General features: G+C 36.1%; 1 long non-coding RNA gene across 2 annotated transcripts in view; it reads right to left on the bottom strand.

Moving 5' to 3' along the window:
- Positions 1–285: 285 nt before the first annotated feature.
- LOC109274709 (uncharacterized) overlaps positions 286–8,085 on the bottom strand; it is a 96,885-nt gene continuing 89,085 nt past the window's right edge. The window contains exon 4 of one of the 2 annotated variants that reach the window (XR_008417787.1): positions 286–1,040. This is a non-coding gene — a long non-coding RNA (uncharacterized LOC109274709). Of the gene's footprint in view, positions 1,041–5,972; positions 6,110–8,085 lie in introns of those variants that run through there. The other variant, XR_008417786.1, reaches the window with a different exon arrangement.

Below are 8,085 nucleotides of genomic sequence, written 5' to 3'. Positions count from 1 at the left end.
AATTCACTGTCAGTAATCTTGGAAATCAATCATTTAGTGTTTCGTCATTTATAAAGTGGCCTCATAAAACTGCTATGAAAACAAAATGAGATAAAAATTACGAAACCTTTGTAATAATGCAAAGTATATATTTTTGAAAGAAGACTATATGAAAGCATAATCTGTGGGAAGATTGCCTGTAAGTGTATTTTAAACTTAACACAAAGCATTTCAATGAGTAAAACTCTAAATGCTATTTTAGTTGAGCTAAAACTTGGTAATTTTACTTCTCTTACCTTCTCTCATATTTCTAAAAGCCCTGTACCTTTTTTGTTTATCAGTGCATTAAAAAAAGATTCAGAAAAGATAAGAAAAAGGCAGTTGCAGGTACACCAAACAGGGGTAGCAAGGAGGAAAAATCACTGTGCTCTCATTTCTGTTGCTGCTTTAGTCCAAGCAAACTTGAAAAGCTCAATGAATAAACAGCAAGGACTAGTTATTTTTAGGGACCAGCCTGTTACTGATCATCAAACCTGATCATTTTGAGCACATTCTTGTTTTGTTTCAGACTCAGGTATCTCTGGTGTCAGTAAAATAGTTCCATCTCACTTGGAATGACTTGACAAGTGTTTTGAGGGAAGGACCATCATGAGATAAATTGCATATAGCTTAATTTCCCACTTCCCAAATTGAATCTCAATATCCCTGCTGCTCAACATCATGAACCTTTGTAAAAGTCAAGAGTTTTAGAAAACCTCGTAAGTTCATTTGAAAAATGAATTAATGAAGACATCTGGTAATTCTTCATACTGTCCTGAGAAGCAGCATATTATAGGAACTGTAAGCAAGGACTCTGGAATATTTACAAGAATATCTGTTGCCAGAGGTACTTGGGTGGCTCAGTTGGTTGAGCGTCTGACTCTATGTTGGCTCAGGTCATGATTCCAGGGTTGTGGGACTGAGTCCAGTGTCCAGTTCAGTGCTGAGCGTGGAGCTTGCTTAAGATTCTCTCTCTCTCCCCCCGCTGCTCTCCCTGGCTCGCACACTCTCTCTCTCCCTCTCTAAAATAAAAAAGAATATTTGTTGCCATAGCGTAATTAGGAATAAATTTAACATTGAAACAAATCTCAAATTTCTATCAATCAGAGATCTATCAAATTAGCATGTTTCCATACAACCAAAAATTATAAAGCTATCAAAAATGATAATGAAGATTTATATTCTTGGGGGAAGAAAAGATTATAAAACAGCATGTAAATCATCATCACATTTTTGTTTAAACTGCAAAGAGAACAGACATTTTTAGTTTTCTTTTCCTTATTTCTATATTTCTAACTTTATTAAAAAGCAAGCCTATATTATATTTATTAGAAATGGGCAGTTATGCTAATTATCATTTTGAAAAAAATCCCACAGAAGAATTGAGGAGAAAAAAAAATGTTAAAACTATACCTCCAAAATATGTTTGATTATATTTTAAACCTCCACAAGAAGATATGAACAAAATAAGGAATGCATTACCTCACTATCACATCTAACATCAAATTTCAAAACTGTGTTGTCTTTTTCTTAAAACTAACAATGAGCCTTCGTTAGTAAAGTTTAATGTGTTTTGTCCTGGGAAGTTGGTTTTTCAGCCTACTGGATACATGTAGTGTGCTGAAAACCTATTAAATGAAAAAAAAAAAAAAAAAGGAGGTTAAAGTTACCTGTACCATTTTAAAAGAGTGCCAGTTCCATCAGGCTTGGTGGAGATGGACAGTTATGTATACAGTGTGGTAGTGTTTTTAGGTGAATTAAATGTGAAAACTCTAATAAAAGCATTTTATAAAGTAAAAAGCCCTCTCTAGATCCTGACCAATTTCCAAACCTCTCAGAATACAACAGAATAATCATTGGAAAATAGTTACCAGCCTCTCACTCCCATTACCCAAATCAACATATGACATATGGAGAATTTGAGGAAATGGGAGCATGTAGGTGTTGCATACACAGAAGCAACTAATCATTAGATCAGTCTACATCATTTACTAGCCAGGAAGTCTGTTACTGGGCCTCAGTGATATTGACCAATGATGAGTTTTCAACCAAAAAAACTAATTCCCAGATTTAACTCAACCTAAATGTATAAGAAGATGCATAGATCCTTAAATTATCCTAATGGAAACAAATAATAGACTGTTCAACACAGAGTAAATAAAATGGAGTGCCTCCTTTGTCCTTAACCCATGGATGACCAAAGATTCATTAAGTGTAAGCTAACTTGATGTTAATCCAAGATTCTTCTCAAAGAAGGTTCATAGTACATCACATCACATACTGTGTTTTACATGGAGAGGCTCTTCTGTACACTTGCCCAAACATTGCTGTTACAGATCGTAGTTTAATTTATTCTGAATTTTAGTTATTGAGTTCTTCACCCCAACTTTATTATTATATTCTTTTATACAGACAACTCTATTTTCTATAAACTATTTCCCTAAAAGTTTATAATTCAGGAAAAAAGCTGACAAATATTGAATTATATTAGAGATCATGGAGAAGTAAACTGCATAGAAGAAATGCCATCCATCAAAAGTAATGTGACTTGGGGCGCCTGGGTGGCGCAGTCGGTTAAGCGTCCGACTTCAGCCAGGTCACGATCTCGCGGTCCGTGAGTTCGAGCCCCGCGTCAGGCTCTGGGCTGATGGCCCGGAGCCTGGAGCCTGTTTCCGATTCTGTGTCTCCCTCTCTCTCTGCCCCTCCCCCGTTCATGCTCTGTCTCTCTCTGTCCCAAAAATAAGTAAAAAACGTTGAAAAAAAATTTAAAAAAAAAAAAAAAAAAAAAAAAGTAATGTGACTTGGGGCACCTGGGTGGCTCAGTCGGTTAAGTGTCCGACTTCAGCTCAGGTCATGATCTCACAGTTCATGAGTTCAAGCCCGGTGTCTGGCTCTGTGCTGACAGCTCAGAGCCTGGAGCCTGCTTCGGAATCTGTGTCTTCCTCTCTCTCTCTCTCTCTCTCTCTCTCTCTCTCTCAAAAATAAACATTAAATTTTTTTTTTTTAAAAAGTAATGTGAATTGATAACCTCATGTTGAGAGTTCAGAGGTGTTAGAATCACCGTAAGTACTGATGAAACTAGATATGAATGATGTTATCTTCTAACCCTTTAATTGAAGGTATTTTGTGGACAAAAATATCACATCACGCAACACAAGCCAGGTAACTTTGGTGCAGCTTCTGTCCCTCTACGACGTAATCCTTGCTATAGTTCTTCCCTCACTATTCCAGACCACTGTGTTTTATTGTATCCTCAAATCTCAAAAGCATTTTGTATAGTGGGCTTCACAATTTAATGATTTTTAAATTTAAATTTAAATTTAAATTTCATAAATGAAATTTAATGATACAATTAATTGTGATAGGCTTTCTCCAAAGATAGAACATAAATATGTCAATAAAAGTATGGTCCCTAAAGGTTTGCAGAAAGTGTATAGGATACAAGAGCACGTTAGAACAGGAAAAGGCCACAGAATGCCAACTAGGCCATTGTTTTTTTCTAGTAGTTTAACTTTTGCAAACAAAGTCCTTATATAATGTGAATTTGGACACTGGGAGAAATGGTTTCTAATGCTGGAAATGATATATGTACATAGGCATAACTCTGAGCCGTTTATTTTTAATATACCCAGAACACTGAGATAGTTGTTCACCTCACTAGCTGTATTTTTTTTAACGTTCATTTATTTTTGAGAGAGAGAGAGAGAGAGAGAGAGAGAGTGTGCATGCGAGCAGGGGAGGGGAGGGGCAGAGAGAAAGGGAGAGGGAGTGAGAACAGACTCCACAAGGTGAATGCAGAGCTTGACACAGGGTTCGATCCCACGAACCAGAAGATCATGACCTGAGCCAAAATCAAGAGTCAGACACTTAACTGACTGAGCCACGCAGGCGCCCCAGCAGTATATTTTAATCTTGATTTGGAAAGAAGTAAGTTTTGTTGAGATATTTTTCTAATGGCATTCATACAAAATTATTATAACGTAACAGATTGCATGTACCAAATTTCATCTACATGCAACTGGACGTAATTCTTAGTATATCCCACAGATGATGGAGCAGCCCTTATTGTCTGTCTATGCTCAGAAAGGAACTTGGGAAGTGGGTCCGTTCGTACTATTGCAAGTCTATAAGCTAATCACTAAAGCCTAACGAGTGTCCCTTAAATAAAAAAGTTTAAGAAGTCTTTAAAGGTTGTCCAGACTCGAGTTCCCAAAGCCAACAGATCATCAGAAACAGATTTCCTGGGCCACACTCCAGGCTTTACAAACCAAAGACAGGAAAGAAATCTGCTTTAATACAAATTAGCTTTGTAAATCCATGCAAGTTATTAGCTCCAATTTCTCCATGTAAACTGGGAAGACCCCTGTGTGGTAGTTATTAGTGATAAGGGCAACCACTAAAATCCTGTGCTTCAGGACATAAATGGAAATAGCATTAATTCGTCCCAAATCAGAGTCCATGCCAAAATTTGTTTGCTACAATTAGAATCTATGCATGACTCTCCCAATCTCCATTGAAACACCATCACTTACATGTGTCGGAATGCAGAATCTAAGTTCTTACTACATATTTAAGGATTACCATTTGATTCTTCAGTTAAAATAATGACTAAATGTAATTATTTTTAAATCTAAGTTTACTGCGGCTCAGAAAAAGTATAGTTAATTATATAAAGAAAACGATATCTATGCGTGAGCATTTCCAAAGATGTATATAGCTTTTCTAGCAGGTAATGTGGTGCCTTTACAATCTTTGAATAAAGGTTTTATTGCTTTATAAGGTTCTCAAGCCTGACTTCCTGCTATCCCTTTGAGCCTACAACATATCCTTTTTAATTAACAGTAAACTATATTACACCTAAAAATGTTTTAATAGTCTACTTTTATTACAGTGCAATATTTTACTTGTGGTGGTTCATAGATAGAACTTGAGGGAGTTGTTTTGTTCCTGTCTTTAATTATTGGCCTTTTCTTAGGTGCACTGATGCTGAAGTACTATGAGCTTTCAGAACTTCTGGAGAGACTACAAAGTTCTGGTTGTTATGGTACCTTTAGTTGGGCTCATACATTTGGGATGGCACAGAATCAAAAGCAGCCCTGTTTTCCAAATGCCTAATAAGGACAACATTTCTGAGCCAGATAGTCCAGTACTTGGACGTCCTCAGAAGAGTCACATCCAAGGGAAATAGCAGGCTTAGAATCTTCAGGTAAGTTTGATTTAATCTAGTCAACCAAAAGGTATGTTCCAGCAATGGGAAACATAATCTTTAAAAAAGTACAGAGTTCAGGGCATCTGGGTGGCCCAGTCGGTTACATGTCCAACTTCGGCTCAGGTCATGATCTCGCGGTTCATGAGTTCGCGCCCTGCATCAGGCTCTGTGCTGACAGCATGGAGCCTGGAGACTGCTTTGGATTCTGTGTCTCCCTCTCTCTCTTGCCCTTACCCCACTCATGGTCGGTCTCTCTGTCTCTCTGTCTCTCCCTCTCTCTCAAAAATAAACATTAAAAAAATTTTTTTTAAGTACAGAGCTCTGGCAAGAAAAAGCTTAAGTTGGTAAGTTACATACCTGTTGTTTTTATTATGACCCATTGCCAAAATATTAATTCTGTAATTGCTTCTAGGAAAGTTTGTTCCATGAAGACCTTTGACACTTGCCTGGCAGAGTCATTTGGATGAAAGGAGAAAGGGCATGCAGTCCATTACTTGTCCTGTCCTTTTCACTAATGTCACCAGGATCATAAATGTATCCAAAAGAGTAGTTGTCTAGTTGACAAAAGTCTATCCCAGAACATACAAATCTGTAACTTGCAAAAGTTCTCTCCTTTATTATTGTTCTGTTTCTTTCCAAGGCAAATAAAACTAATTGTATTTTTTTATTTTTTATTTTATTATTTTTAAAATTTTTATTTTTAATAAAGTTTTTATTTAATTAATTTATTTATTTAGAGAGAGAGCGAGAGAGCAAGCTGGGGAATGGTGGGGCAGGAGGGCGGGGGTGGGCGGGGTAGAGAATCCCAAGCAGGCTCCGCACTGACAGCATGAGCCCAGCATATGAGACTCAATCCCACGAACCATGAGATCATGACCTGAGCTGAAATCAAGAGTTAGATGGTTAACCAATTGAGCTAATAAAACGCCACATACTCCTTCTTTAGTATCTAATATTTTTAGTATCTAATATTTTAGCTTCGAAGTAATGTTACTTTTGAGAGTCACCGAAATAAGAGGATATAGTTACATAATTCAAGATTATAATCTCTTAACTATAATTCCAATATCCAATAAGTTCTAAAATCCAAAAAGTTTTGTTATAACTCCTTTGGTAGCAAAACTTAATCTTAGCTGACTGAGTCAGTTTATAGTCTTTATTCCACTCAGTATGATTATTTAGTTTTACTGCAGAAATACTGTTGTGTTTGATTATGAGCATTATGATTATATTGCTTATGGGTATTAAACACTATATTATTTTGGCTATAGGTGCTAGATGCTGTATTATTTTTCTAAAATTCAGGAAACCCTGAATTATGAAACTGATCTGGCCCCAGATGGAGAACTGTAGCCCTATAATTATGGACCATTTTCTATCTTAATATACCTTTATGACCATCAGATGAGTAATGTGCTTTTAATTTTGGCATAAGTTAGGTCATTTTAGGGTCTGCTTCTTATAGAAGGACAACCTCTGTGATTTTCCACATTCTTAAGAGGTCTGTAATTTTGGCTTCTGATAAAACTGTAATGTAATTTCTGATTACATCGTTATTTTTTGTTGTTGTTAAGTAGGTTTCACATCCAGTGAGGAGCCCAATGCAGGGCTTGATCTCACGACCCTGAGATCAAGACCTGAGCTAAGATCAAGAATCAGACTCTCAACTGACTGAGCTACCCAGGTGCCCCCCAAAATTACATTATTTTAAATCAAGATTTTATTTATAAATGCTCATAAAGAGAAAGGGAAGAGGGTAGCTTAAAGTAATAGACAATTATTTAACACAAAAAAACAGGTAATAAAATATCAGAAGCTTAATGACTTAAAAGAATAACCTTAAGACATTCTGTGTAAGATTTGTATTTATAAAAGATGTAAGATTTGTTTTTATAAAGGGAGTTTTAGTGGACATGAGCAGCAGGGAGTTAAAGAGTTTATTAGATGCTTGATTTTTATCTGTAAACTCTTCCAGACTGTAATGAGATCATTAGAGAGACAGAATGTGTGTGTGTGTGCGCGCGCGTGTGTGTGTATGTGTATTACTTATGACATTGTTTTTTTCCTTTAATTCTTGTCATAAGAGATTGGGGGTCTGCAATAGCCAAATTTTGAGGAAAAAAAAGAAAGCAGTTTCTCCTTCTGTGAAAAGAAATACAAGGATTATTATTAATTGAGGTATTCTTGGAAAGTAAAGTTGAGAAAACATCTCTACAACGTTAAGGTAAATACAGTAAGAGATTTGGATGTCATTGCTGCAGTAGTTAGAAGTTTCAGAGAGACCAACAATGCCAGTCAAGCAAGCAGAAACAGATATTAAAACAGGTTTAGGGCGAGCAAATGTTAAAACCAGATTTAGGGGCGCCTGGCTAGCTCAGTTGGTAGAGTATGTGACTCTTGAACCTGGGATTGTGGGTTTGAGCCCCATGTTGGTATAGAGATTACTTAAAAATAAAATCTAAAAAAAAACCCAAAAAACATCTAGAATGAATTAAACATTGATTCTATCAAAATAATGTGCTGTTATTTGTCCCATATTATTTTTTTAATTTCTACTTTTATTATAGCAAATTGCAAACATACCCCAAAATAGAGAATAGTATATTCAACTCTCTAGTATCCATCACCCAGCTTTCATACTTAACAACATTTTGCCAGTTTTATTTTATCTATCTTTCTGTCCTCACCCCCTTTTTGATATTTTAAATATTTTAAAGCAAGTCCCAAGCTTCAGTATGTCTTTTTAACATTAAAGATAAATACACATACAACCACAAGTGCATTATCACACTGAAAAAGTTAGTGGTTAGTCTTTACTACCATTGGATACTCAGGGCCATGTTCAGATTTCCAATTTG

Source organism: Panthera pardus, unplaced genomic scaffold (genome assembly GCF_024362965.1).
Source record: "Panthera pardus isolate Hobbes unplaced genomic scaffold, ASM2436296v1 HiC_scaffold_25, whole genome shotgun sequence".
Taxonomy (NCBI): Eukaryota; Metazoa; Chordata; class Mammalia; order Carnivora; family Felidae; genus Panthera; species Panthera pardus.
Note: the sequence above shows the minus strand (reverse complement) of the source record. Positions and strands in the feature narration are given on the sequence as shown.